At 43.4% G+C, this 13,627-nt stretch overlaps 2 pseudogenes; both read right to left on the bottom strand.

Moving 5' to 3' along the window:
• Positions 1-12,527, bottom strand: part of LOC110296230 (prostaglandin G/H synthase 2-like) — a 29,201-nt pseudogene extending 16,674 nt beyond the window's left edge.
• On the bottom strand, positions 8,327-9,934 carry LOC147006157 (28S ribosomal RNA; annotated as a pseudogene).
• Positions 12,528-13,627: the final 1,100 nt, after the last annotated feature.

Consider the following 13,627-nt stretch of genomic DNA (forward strand, 5'->3'; position numbering starts at 1 on the left):
TAAAGGGATCAAGAATTAAATGGGGAAAGAGGTGAGAGGGAATTTAGTGAAATTATAAACTATCTTCCTAGTCTTTCTCCTCCTTTGTTTCTTCTTCTCCTGGAAATAGGAAAGGACAGAGTTTATTGAGAAAGAGGAATGGGAATTGGGGTCAGCTAGTGAGCAGGAGAAAGCCTATGCTCAACAGCCAGGACAATTGTCACTTATTCCCAGTTTGATGATCCTTTATCTCTTTCTTTGGTACCTTCCAGGAGAGAAGGAAATGGCTGCAGAATTGAAAACCCTCTCCAGTGGCTTTGATGTCATGGAACTGTATCCCAACCTGGTGGTGGAAAAGCCTCACCAACATGCTATCTTTAGGGAGACCATGGTAGAACCTGGATTACAATTCCCCTTGAGAGGCCTTATGGGTAATTCCATCTGTTCTCTTCAATACTGGAAACTGAGTACTTTTGCTCCAAAAAAAAAAAAAAAAAAAAAAAAAAAGTGGGTTTTAAGATTATCAACTCTGCCTCAATTCATTCTCTCATCTACAATCATGTGAAGGGTGTCCCTTCAGTTCTTTCTTTATTTTGGGGGAGTGGGGGGAGGGGGTTAATTTTTTGTTTTTGTTTTTGTTTTATTCTGTTTTTTGTTTGTTTTGTTTTGTTTTTTTCAGGTCAGGAATTTCCTGTATATCCCTGGATGTCCCAGAACTCACTCTGTAGATGAGACTGGCCTGACACTCAGAAATCTGCCTGCTTCTGCTTCCCAAGTGCTAGGATTAAAGGCATGCACCACCCTGACCATCTTCTTGTTTGTTTGTATTGTTTGATTAAACAAACTAAAATTTATTTTAAAATGTACAACTCAATATTGACATTTTAAGGCATCAAAATAATTTAAAATAGTTACATGTCTCTTACATATACCTGATAAATCCTGAAGCTAAAAGTAATATGGACTCAACCCATTTTTAAATTTATTTGGAACGTTAAACATGATAGAAGTAGAAAGAAAATCTCTTATGAAGTCCTCTATGGAAGCATTTTGTGACAGGTTCCTTATTAAACGGAAACTGTTCCATCCCCAAGGGAGAATATGCAGTGTAACTGTGGCTTCATAGAATATATTGGGTAGTGTTTCTTCTGTTTGTATTTTGTGGAATCTTTTGAAGACTATTGGCATGAGGCCTTCTTTAATGGTCTGATTGAACTCTGCATTAAACCCATCTGGTCCTGGCCTTGGTTTTGGTTGGGAGACCTTTAGTGACTGCTTCTATTTCTTTAGGGGTTATGAGACTGTTTAGATGGTTTATCTGTTCCTGATTTAAATTTGATATTTGATATCTGTCTCAAAAATTGTCCATTTCATCCAGATTTTCTAGTTTTGATGAATATAGGCCTTTTGAAGGAGAATCTGATGATTTTTTGAATTTACTTAGCTTGTGTTGTTATATCTCCCCTTTCATTTCTGATTTCATTAATTTGGATACTGTCTCTTTAGTATTTTATTTTATTCATTGTTCCTTTTTAAAATATGTATGGATCTTTGCCTACATATGTGTGAGTACAACTGTGTTCTTGGTATCCTTGGAAGAGTAAATTAGAAAGTCAGATCACCTTGAGCAAAGTTACAGATGGTGGTGAGCCTGCTAATGCCTTCTGGGAATAGAACACACATCCTTGAAAGAGCAGCAAGCCCTATTAACCATCTTTCCAGCCCTCCTCTCTTCTTTTTGGTAACAGCAATAACATTTTGGAAGAAATAATAGTGTTCTTTGTAATTCGTATTATACTGGTTTATCAATAAAAAAAAACCTAACTTCTTATATATGAGTTCAAAGGAAGAGCTTTCTTCTCCTCTATAGGGAAGCTAAAGAAAGATGTAGAGGTGGACAAGGGATGAGAAGAGATGAGCTATAGAGATTGACTGGTGGATAAGAAAGTATTTTCTCCCCAATGGTAAATGCATAAAATGCTGTGTGTGGTCATTCCTGCCTGTAATTTCAGTGTCATATGGATCTGAGACAGGAGGAGTGTTGGAGCCCAAAGCCCCTGGCATCTCAATCTCCATCTTGTCCCTGGGCCATCATCTATTAACTAACACTCCTTTGTTTCTTTACTATCTTGCTTCTGTTCCCATAACTCCCTTGGGACACTTTATAGTAGGGGCAATGGGAACATTTTACTATAGGGGGATTTCCAGACATTTTACAATGGGGACGTTTCTTGGACATCAGTGTATTACCAAGTGATAACACCGGTTTGGCCTGTGCACCTAAGCAAATGCTGTCTGGGGTTTCAGCTTTCTAAGCCCTCCATTTCCCAAGAGTAAATGAGACTGGAACAGAATTGTTTGTCATGTCTCCTTCCTTCGAGTCTCTTGACCCCAAATTTGTCCTTGTCGCCCCCTTCCCTCAATCCCCTGCTGTTTAAGTCCTGCAGGTTGGGGCAGAGGACCACTGAGACTTAGTCTTCAATCTAGTTCCAGTGTCAGTGGTGATTCAGTATCAAAGGAACGTGGTGGAGAATGGTACAGCAGAACCCACACATGAGTACACACACATGAGCATACACCATACACATGAACACTGTAGACAAAATCCACTCACGTGCACACACAGAAAATTTAATCTCACTACATTTTAATAAGTCCTATAAGCAAAGGCTATAGAACTAGTTGGCATTAGGAATATATTAATTTGATTAGAAATAAAGTAACCAAGGCAGGTGAAATGGTTCATCTGGCAAACTTGTTTACCCATAAACCTGACAACTTAAGGTTGATACTTAGGACCCACAAGGTAGGAGAAAACTTACTTCTACAAACTGTCCTCTGACCTCCATGTATGCACTGTGGCACATATAGATATGATAAACAAATGTAATAAATTAAGTTGACCTGTGATTACTATTTATTGATATAATTAAGAGTAACAGTATTTTATGATTACTATTGTACTAAATCTTATCTTAAAACAATTTTTACAAACTATCATTTCACTTCAAAAGATCTTGCTATCACTCATCCAAGTTTTGTAAACATAAAGAACTGAGGTATGCACATCTCCATAAAATCTTTAGGAAAATAACATGCTGTCCTTTGATAAAGGCTCATTGGACTGGGCATAGCTGACAATCGACAACTTTGAACGAATTTGCTTAGTTAGCTTTGCCCTCAGAAAACTGCCACACCTAGATATTTCACTAGGATGGTATTCATTTTGGATTGTTCTAAAAAGCTGCTCTGAATCAGAAGTAAGCAAATAAGGCAAAAACTAGAGTTTTGTTAACAATGGATGAGTCACAATTCTCCCTAGACTTGGCTACTCCCTGATATTTTACACCCTTTGTGGTGTGTGTGTGTGTGTTGTTGTTGTTTAATCTGGAAATGTTTAACTTCTGGCACAATTCATAGACAATTCGATTAAGTTATGTTGGTAAATATTGTCCCTACTCTGTTACTCTTTGCCAGATACTGCATAAGAGACACTGGCTATCACACTCAGATAAATACAAGAACTATTTCAAAACATGAGCATGAACACAAAGTGGTAGATTTGCTAGTGCACATCTTGAAAGCATCTTTCTCAAGCTCTGTGCAATCAGGATGGTAGAAGTAGGCAGACTCTAAGCTCATTCCTTAAATTCACCTTAATTTAAACAGGATAGATCACAATTGTCTTACCCAGTACTAGGCCAAATGGTTAGTGGTTAACTGTCATCCTCCCTGAGCAGTGTTCCACCCTCCTGCTGTTGTTAACCACATTGCCCTGGCCTTCTCTGCATGTATTTTGCCCAATTTCATTTGTGAAAATGAGGAGCAGTGATATACTTAGGGGTCAGTCTTTGAATGGTTTCTCCTTTCTTTAACTCTCAATCTGTCATATTGCATCCAGTTTCCTGATCTTCTATCTGAACCATATGTTGAGAATTATTTATTCAACCTCCAAATTCTGTTTCTAGCACAAAATTATCCATATATCCAGAACTATCGATTAAAAAGTCATACTTAAATTACATTATTCAAGAACCAATAGACACTGTACAACATATTCATAAGTAACTTATGCCCTGGCTTCACAGTTCATCATAGCATTTGGGAGACAGAAGTAGGACAAGCATGAGTTGAAGGACATCCTTGCCTATGAAGGTCAGTCTCAGCAATATATTGAGACTCTGTCTAAATTCCCCCATTCCCCATAAACATAATGTTCTTATATTGAATGGTAACATCTGACTTCTATGTATTTTTCTGTTCAATGTCTTTCCACATGGTAACTCCATATTTCAGGTTAATTAGAATGAAAAAAACAGTTTTGATGTTGATGTAATATTTGATCCCTTCTCTTCATCCCTTGTCTCATAATCAGTTCATTAATAAAGTTTATATTCGTCTTTTACAATGTAGCCGAACTGCAGTTATTACTGACATCACCAGTAACCCGGGACACTTTACTTCTTTTCGTTTCTCTTCTCTTCCTTCCTTTTCTTTTGATTTCTTTGTTCGTTTCCTCTTCCCTCTTTCTTACTTATTCGTTCTCTTGTTCCTCCTCTTCCTTCTCCTTCTCCTCCTCCCCCTCCTTCATCTCCTCTTCCTTCTTGAGACACAGTCTTACTGTGAACCCCTGACTGGTATGGAATTCCCTGTAGACCAGACTTGCATCACTCACAGAGATCCTGCATTGACTTCCTGACCCTGGGATAAAAGGTTAGTTCCACCATACACAAGCAGAATTACTTTTATAATTCATCTGTATTATTCTAATGGCCCCTCAATTTCCCTGCTCACTTCTTTTCTTCTCTCTGATTTCTCCTGACTGATCACATACTTGGTGTCATTGCTGTGTCATTTTGCTATGGCTTCCCACTTCATTAAGAGAAAAGACAAAGGGCTTATGATATGGCCCCATCTTGTCCCTCAACCGAAGTTCTTACCTCCTTTTCTCTTTTGTTCACACAGCTTTAGCTAGTATGGACTCTAGGATGCTCCTGAAACTTGAGAAGACCCAGCTATTGATTTGGTTCTATGTGGGTGAAGTAGATAAGAAAGTAGGTTCACACCTAAATTTGGAACTTGGACAAATGGTGGAATGAGCACAGATGATCTGCTCTGCATTCAATAGGGAAAGAGCTAATGAGAACAGTTATAAAAACATTGAACTCAGTAGTCAATGAAATATCTATGCAACAATCAGTTTAGATGTGGTTTTGGAGCCCAGAAGGAGATCTCTCTTGTACAGTTACATGGTTGAGCCATCATTGCTTAGTAACAAAGCTATGAAACTGGAGATACCGAGAACTTCATTTCACCATAGCATGGCTATAAATTCCTTCTAAATCAAGAAATAGACAACACTCTTCATCTGTGGTCTCTGTTTTCAGGACTTCAACCAACCACAGATGACAATCTTGAAAAGTCTGGGCTTGAACATCAGACTCCAGAGACATGTTGTAAATCACTGTCCAACTGTCTCTCCTTTTCACTAGTAAGATGGGTCTGAGTTTTAGACATCAGTTCTTCATACACCTCATTCGAAGGCCAAGAGCAACCCTCAAACAGTGAATTACTTGGGTTATAACTCTCTCCTAAATGAATCTTCAGAATTAGTCTTTGTTAATATCGGATGAATCAGTAATGATTCCATTACTATCTAGTCCTGCTATGCTCCTTTTTATTTTAACTCAGAAGTGTTTTCACTGGTAGAAGGGAGAGTGATAGCTTCTCTTGAATATGGTGTCAATTAATATTTGAAAAGAAAAGTCTGTTTGTTTTTAAGACTGACTGTGGCTAAGTTATGCTAGTTAATGAAAACTAAGTATATAAATCTCTTTGATTTTAAAAGACAGCTTTTTGCCATGAATCCCAGTCTAGCCTCAAACTTATTATGTGGACCAGGCTTGCTTGTAACTCATGGCCATCCTGTGGCTTACCTCCTTCATCCTCTGTTTCGAGGTATAAGCAACTTCATTCAACTGGGGTAATGTTGCTTCTTTGGAAATCTCAAGACCACAGTTCTTCAAAATGAAGAGATAACATAAAACATACCTTCCTATTATGGGGATAAATAGGACATTTTTTGGTGTATGCTGTAAAAACAAACCCTGAGGGGTATCTGGTAACAGTTCCTGGAACATTGCGATACTTAGGCTAGTCCAAGTGTTTTCAAGAGAGGCAGACAGAGGGGCAACAGCAAGATTCTGTGAAGTATCATGGGTTGGAAAGCAGAAGATAAATGAGACTTTGAACATCTGTTAGATAAAAAACTGACTGTGTATATCTAACTATGGATATCTAACTATGGATAGGGTGGGTGGGAAATTGGAGATGGGAGCATGCTTCCTGTAACAGAACAGAGGCAGGAACTCAAGAACACTGAAAATGCCAGGTAGTCATCTCTTCCATTAGTATAAGAGGAAATTATATAATTAAGGAAACATAAATGCGTTATGAGTTTGGGTTGGTTCTCATGAAGCGAATATATGATAGGCAAGCAAAAGAAGCCAAAGTAGCAGGGCATCCCCACATTTGTTCCAAAAGGTCAATATCCTGAAAGTTTATAATACTAATAAATATTGTGGATATGGTGGACATGACAGTGCACACCATAATCCCAGCAATGGAGAACATTAGCAGACCTAGAATTCCAAGCCCGCTGAATGATAGTAGCACACGCCCTTCCCGTAAATACCCAAAGTCCTTGAAATGCTGATTCTATGAATGTAGAAGCATCTCAGATCTCTCTGACTTTTCTTTTTAATCACAGAATGATTCCATAGAAACACTCATTTAATACTTAATATAAAGGTAAGCTTGTTAGCCAGGCACGGGGCATATATCTGAGACCCCAACATTTATGACACTAATGCAGGAAGATGGATAACCCAGAAGTTTGAGGTCAGCTTTGTCTAGGTAGTGAATTACAGGCCAGTGCTACAGAGTAAGATCCTGTCTCAAACAAAACAGGCAAGGAAACCAAGTCAAAAGGAAATAATTTTTATAACTAAATGTGTTTCTTTTAAATAGTTTACCTTTCCTCGAATTCTCTCAAGCCTAGGATTTCCTTCCCCCCCTCCTACACACAGTAATGTAATTTTCCTAAACATTTTATGGAAATGTTCATAGCTCAGTTCTCTACATCTGCAAAACTTGGATGAGTGAGTACAAGATCTTTTAAAGTGAAATGATTTGTAAAAATAGTTGTACGATAACATTGAGTAAATTAGTAATTATAAAATACTGTTACTGATAATTATTACTCATAGGTTATCTTACTTTATTAAATTTTATTTATCATCTATATGATTAATATATATAATTTATTTATCACATATATAATGAATACCACTCATCCATCCTTGGGAATCACACACATACACATATACATATACACATATGTATGGTTGCATATGTGCTACACACATGGAGGTCAGAGAACTGTTTGCAGGTGTAAGTTCTCTTCTTCTACATCATGTGTCCTGACTATCAAATTTAGTTCATCTGGTTTGGTGGCAAGTGAACAATCTCACCTTCCTGGGTTACTTTAATTTTGACCAAAGTAATATATTACTAATGCCAACTAGTTCTATAGACTTTGTTTATAGGACTTATTAAAGTGTAGTGAGATTAAATTTTCTGTGTGTGCATATGAGTGGGTTTTCTCTACAGTGTTCATGTGTATGGTGTATGCTCATGTCTGTGTACCCATGCGAGTGTTCTGCTATATCATTCTCCACCATGTTCCTTTGAGATGGAGTCACCACTTACTGTGGAAATGGATTGATGACTAAGTCTCAGTGATCCTCCTGTCTCAGACCCTCACAACACTGAAATGACAGGCATGAATGAACACACCCAGCATTGTTCACCAGTACTCACAATCTCACCATTGTGGAGAAAATACTCTATCTTACCCATCCATCTACCTCTGTAGCTCATCTCTATTCATCTCTTGTTCAGTGGTCCACCTCTACATCCTTCCTTAGCTTCTCTGTAGATGAGAGCAAACCTCTGCTTTTGAACTTATGTATAAGAAGTTGTTTTTATTAGTAATAAGCTAGTATCATACAGATTACAAGACAGACTTTCCTTTTTTTTCCCTTTTATTTTATTGAATGTATTGGTGAATAGTGAAAATGTGTCAAAAGGGAGGGATGGAAAAGGGGACAGAGGGAGGGAGGGAGGGAGGGAGGGAGGGAGGGAGGGAGGGAGGGAGGGAGGGAGGGAGGGAGGCCCATGTGCTGGGATGATTCATGCCTTGGGAGGGAAGGCAGCCAGGCAGCCCAAAGGCGTCAGTGTGTAGTCAGTCTCCCTGCTTTATGGAAAAGACTTTGCTTCTGGCCCCATTTGATTCTCAAAGGGCATCTGGGAACCCTGTCTCAAGAAGGTCTCAACCCAGCTCCAGTTGCCAATAGTGAGTGAACAATCCAAGGCTTGGTGAATTCTGCTTCACAGTGATAGGAAGAGCAGACATGGAAGGTTCAAAAAGTGATGTCCCTATGAAAGCTTGGCCTCCACAAGCCAGTTATCCCTGTGGTAACTTTTCTGACACCTCCTGCTTAAAACCCAAAAGGTCAGAAGGATCCTGAGGCCCAGCTTTCCTGGTCTGTATTCCTACTGAAAATCAAGATCAAGGGAGCTTTTGCCCTTCTGCTCCAGGGGAAGTTTCTGTCCTACCTGAGCTTGCCCTAGGATACCTCTGTTACCTTTTGACAAGTGTACTGCCCCAGTCACACTCCCCACCTGGCACTGTCCCCTGAGCTGATTGCAACTGCCTGCATACATGGAAGGTTTCAGGCTTAGTGCTAGAAGGAGAGCCCCTCAGGGCTTGCCCCACACCCCAGGGCCACATCACCAGATCAGTGAAAGAACCCTGACCCATCTAGGGAAAGTGTGTGTGGGGTGCCGGGGGCCTCCCACTTATTCTACACCTCTCATGTCTCTTCACCTTGCCAGACTAGCATCAAGCTCAACAGGGTCTTCTTTCCCAGCTGATTCTGCCAAGCCCATTCCCTTGGCTGTGCTTTCCCTGGATAGTTGGTGGACAGTGGGAATCTGGTTCATCCATTCTTCCATGTCACTACTTAGATGACCAGGCATTTGGCTACCTTAAAAGAGTCATAGTTACTCCAGTGGTTTACCTGTGCCTCATTGAATTTGTTCACTTTGACATTCAGAGCACTGGGCAGAAATCACATTGCTTCAACACCTGTGGAGGGCCTTTGTGATGCTTTGTTTTAATCAAACAGTAGGATTCCCCTGGTCCCCACCAGTTCTAAGTCCTCTGCTAGGAGCTGGCCTAGGGGAGTGGTCACGCGGAAAACCATGGCTTGCCATGGGGGGAGAGCGGGGGGGGGGGGGGGCGGACAGGGGGGTGGTTAACACCAACGCCAAGCCCCGCGGACCTAGGACCCCCCCCTCACCTGCGGGACGGCGGGAGGGGGAAAGAACACCCCCCACCAATGCCCAGCCCTGCAGGCAGGGGACTAGGGGAGGCCAGGCCCTTAGTGGCACCAGTCAGGCTCCCTGGGTGCAACTGCCAAGCATGCCACAGCTGGGGCGATCCACGGGAAGTGCCTGACTCCGGTCCAGAGTCACCAGTGCTGCCAGTCCCAGAGTGTCTCCCCTCCCCCCCCCCACTCCACCGGGGCCACTGGTTCCTCCATCTCCGGACCGCAGCGGGTTGGACCCTCGGTGCGGAGCCCGCTTCATGCTCATCCCCAACCCAGGCCGCCCGAGAATGAATGGACAAACGGGAAAAGAGGATGAGACTATGCGGGGGACAACAGGGCCCTGAAGGGAGAGGGGAGGGCTGGCCCTGGAGGAAAGGAGGGTTTTTCCACGGGCGTGGGAGGGGACTGCGGCGCGCGCCCAGCCTGGCTTCAGTCCCCAGCTAGATCGATCCCGAAGCTAAGATTCCAGCTTGCCGACCTCCCCAACCTACATTGTTCCAATAAGTCAGAGGCTCTTCACCCTGGAGTCCTGCTGCAGACCTGGGTAAGGCCAGGCGCGAGATCCACACCCTCTCCCCAGAATTTTCAAGTGCCTGCAAGAGCTCACCGGTAAGGCCTGAACAGCAACCCTTTCCAAGGCAAGGCCCCTCTCTAGGGGCCAATCCGTTTCAGGGCGCCCTTCCCTTCACAAAGAAAAGATAACTCTACCCTGGCGCCCCCCACCAGACTCTCCCGGATGGCCTGCTGCCTGTCCCTTCGGAATGGCACTCGCCCATCTCTCAGGACAGACTGACCCATGTTCAACTGCTGTTCACATGGAACCCCTCTCCACCTCGGCCTTCAAAGTTCTGGCTTGAATACCTGCTACCACCACCAAGATCTGGAACTGCAGTGGCTCCACCTGGGCCAGCGTCCTAGACTTCAAGGCTCACTGCAGGGGCCTCCCACTCTTCTCAGCGCAGTGTCCGCAAGCCCCGACGCTGCGGGGGCGAAACCCGGCGCGCAGAGGTGGAGGAGCCGACCGGAGCCGATACCCCGCACTCCGAACCCAGATGCGCACCCGGGGCCACTCCAGTCCCACTACGCTGCCAGCGATGGCCGGGCATGGGCCCGAAGCTCCAGCTCCATCCATCCCCAGGGCTAGCCAATTAGACCGGTGAGCCGCCACACACTCCTCAGCGGACTGCGACCCCCATGGCCACCGTCCTGCGGTACACACCAACCAACACCCTTTCTAGGGCCATATGAAAGTAGGCATTGGGCGCCTCAGCCCAGCGTTCAGTACGTCCCATAGCGCCAGCTCTGCTCGCCAAAAGTGGCCCAGGATGCACTCTCATTCCACGCCCAGCTCCACGTCAGAGATCCGGGCCTCCCACTCATGCAAAGTCTGAGAATAGGTTGATATCGTCTCGACCCCAAGACCTCCAATCGCCCGCTCCACCGGACAAAACTGTGGGCCCCCAGTCTAGTGTGAGAGCACCAGCCATCCTGAGGGAAACCTCAGAGGGAACCAGCCACCAGATGGCTCAACCCTCGCCCCTACAGCCAGGTCAGACGACCAACCCGCACGCCAGGACTGCCATGGACCTCCACCAGAGCCTCCCCCGGCTTTGCCCTGCCCAGGCATAGTTCACCTTCTTTCAGGTCCCAATGCATGCGCTCATGCTCCACCTCCCCAGCACGCCAGGCTAGAAGAAGCCATTGGTTTACCTGAGATCCTCTGGATCCTACCTCGGGCCCCTGGACAGGGCCCCTCACCTTCATTGAGCCACCGCGGACCTAGGACAAGCCTCCGACCCACTAACGCCCCAGAACCCTTGGTCCTTGCTCAAAGACAGGCCAAGTGGTCATCTGATATCACTGCTGACCCTGTGAGCTTGGCCTCAACCTCACCCTTTGAACAATCTGGCACAGGCAACCAACAGCTCCTCCTCCCGCCCAGAGGGAAAAGGACGCCCGGGCCCAGACTTTCTTTTAAAGCCATTTTCAAGCCCAGCAAAAGGATTGCCTATGAAAAATAACTTGCCAAACAAGACTTTTTTTCCTGGTTACCTCATGTACATCCAGACAATATGAATTGAATAGGTAAAGAAGTAACGAATACAGGCTCATTTGATATGAAAAATAAAACTCTATAGATGTTATTATTTTCTCAAATGTGATTGCTGTTACCAAAAAGAAGTGAGAAGAAAAACATACATATAGTACAGTTTTCACCGCAGAGTCAAGTCCGGGTACAGTCACACTTATACTGGTCAAATCCTATGCTCATACATTCCCCGCGGTTTTGACATGGATTGGAACAGCAAGGATTTGCTACATTAAAAAAATAAGATATCCTCTCAGTTACTCTTGGTTGTCCTCATCTTAACTTAAGAATTTAATTCTGTCACTATGGGTCAACTTTACAATGATAAGTTTGACAAATACACAGGTAGAACCAGGAAAAATAAAGCCTTTATTTTAATTAAGGCTGTCTCATCAAATGATTGTAATGTGAAAATAGCAAGCAACTTTGTATTCTTAAGCAAGAAACACAGAGGACCTAACTTCATAGCCCACATTACCAACGTTAATGCTCAAAATAACTCGGACACACAGACTAGAATTATTAAGTATCCCTTTAAATATTAAAATGGATCGACCTAGTACATTTGTCAAAATTTAGTGTAAAGAAAATCAAATTAAAACAGTCAAGTTTTAACATTTTGAATATATTTTTAAATATGTATTCTGGATTTCTCTGTGGGTAGAAGAGCTCCAATAGGTATTCAAAGCAACCACTATTGTTCAGTTGCCCACACACATGCTTTTCACAAGTATCTATCAGATTGTCTAACCATAATGACAACCTGTAAACCATTAAGACTATTGGTTTTTAGCAAATGAGAAACCTGAAAGTGGGTTGCAGTTCCTCAGGACTTCAGCAGTCCAGGCTCTTTGCCAATACACAGCCAGTCCCACACAGCCAGCCAGTCCCACACTGCTAGAAAGGGGGTCTGAGCCTGAGGAGTCCCAGGGCGCCTTGGGGCACGACTCACCTGCTTGGCTGAGCACCAGGGTGGCACAGAGCAGCACAGCTGGAAAGAGCATCTCAGAGGTGGCAGCTGTGGTGGCAGTGGTGGTGGCAGCAGAGCTGGCAAGATGCAGTGCTGAGTTCCTTTGTGAGCAGAATCCTGACTGACTCCTGAAGCTCTTAGCTCACAGTTTGACAACTGGCTGCTAATGGGGAGAACCTTGCTTTTAAGTCTGTAAAGCGGACTCCACGTGACATTGTGGTGACTGTGTCTTTCCCTCTTAGCTCGGTGTCGTGTCGTCCCCCCCCCCCCCCCCTTCAGTGAGTTGCACAAGAACCGCAGCGGCAGGCTTTTACCCAAGCAAATGAGAGACAAAGGAATCCCGGAAGCAGCCCTTGGCTGCCCCAGGTGGTGTGCCAAGAAAAGTTGGTGAGGGTTGGGGAAAGTCAAGGCGGAAAGACACAGTCATCACAATGTCACGTGGAGTCCGCTTTACAGACTTAAAAGCAAGGTTCTCCCCATTAGCAGCCAGTTGTCAAACTGTGAGCTAAGAGCTTCAGGAGTCAGTAGAGGGTCCTACAAATCCAGCACTGAATTGGCTAAAGTAGGAAAGTAGCTGTGTATTTGAAGCCAGCTCTGGATACCAACAGAATTTTGTGTTAGACTGAAGAGCATCTTTTGATGAAGCATGCATTCTAGTGGTAAAGATGCTCCTTGCATGAGTATTCAGATAATAAGCATACAGTACAACTGCCATGGGACCCTTAAGAAGGCATACAGGGGCTAAACAGATGCTTCATTCAGTTAGAGTGCTTATTGCTCTTGAGAGATCCTCTGCTTGGTTCTCAGCACTTACATGCTAGCAGGATTGTTTGTAATTTCAGCTCCAAGGGATCTGGTATGCTCTTCTGGCTTCCTCGGGTGTCTGATATGCATATGGTGTATATACATACATGCAGGCACTCGTACAAACATACATTAAAAATAAGTGTATCCTTTAAAAGAAAAACAGAAAAAGTATACGATGACATAGGAGTTACAATTAAGATTTCTTAATTTATTTATACAGATACCTAAAGAGTGAAAGTTCTTTATTTGGTAAATCAATCAATCAATAATTGGTAGCAATTGGGTGTAGGGAGATTGCACAGTTATTAAGATCACTTGCAGATCTTG

This window comes from Mus caroli, unplaced genomic scaffold (genome assembly GCF_978045245.1).
Source record: "Mus caroli unplaced genomic scaffold, Mus_caroli_1 scaffold_1, whole genome shotgun sequence".
Lineage (NCBI taxonomy): Eukaryota > Metazoa > Chordata > Mammalia > Rodentia > Muridae > Mus > Mus caroli.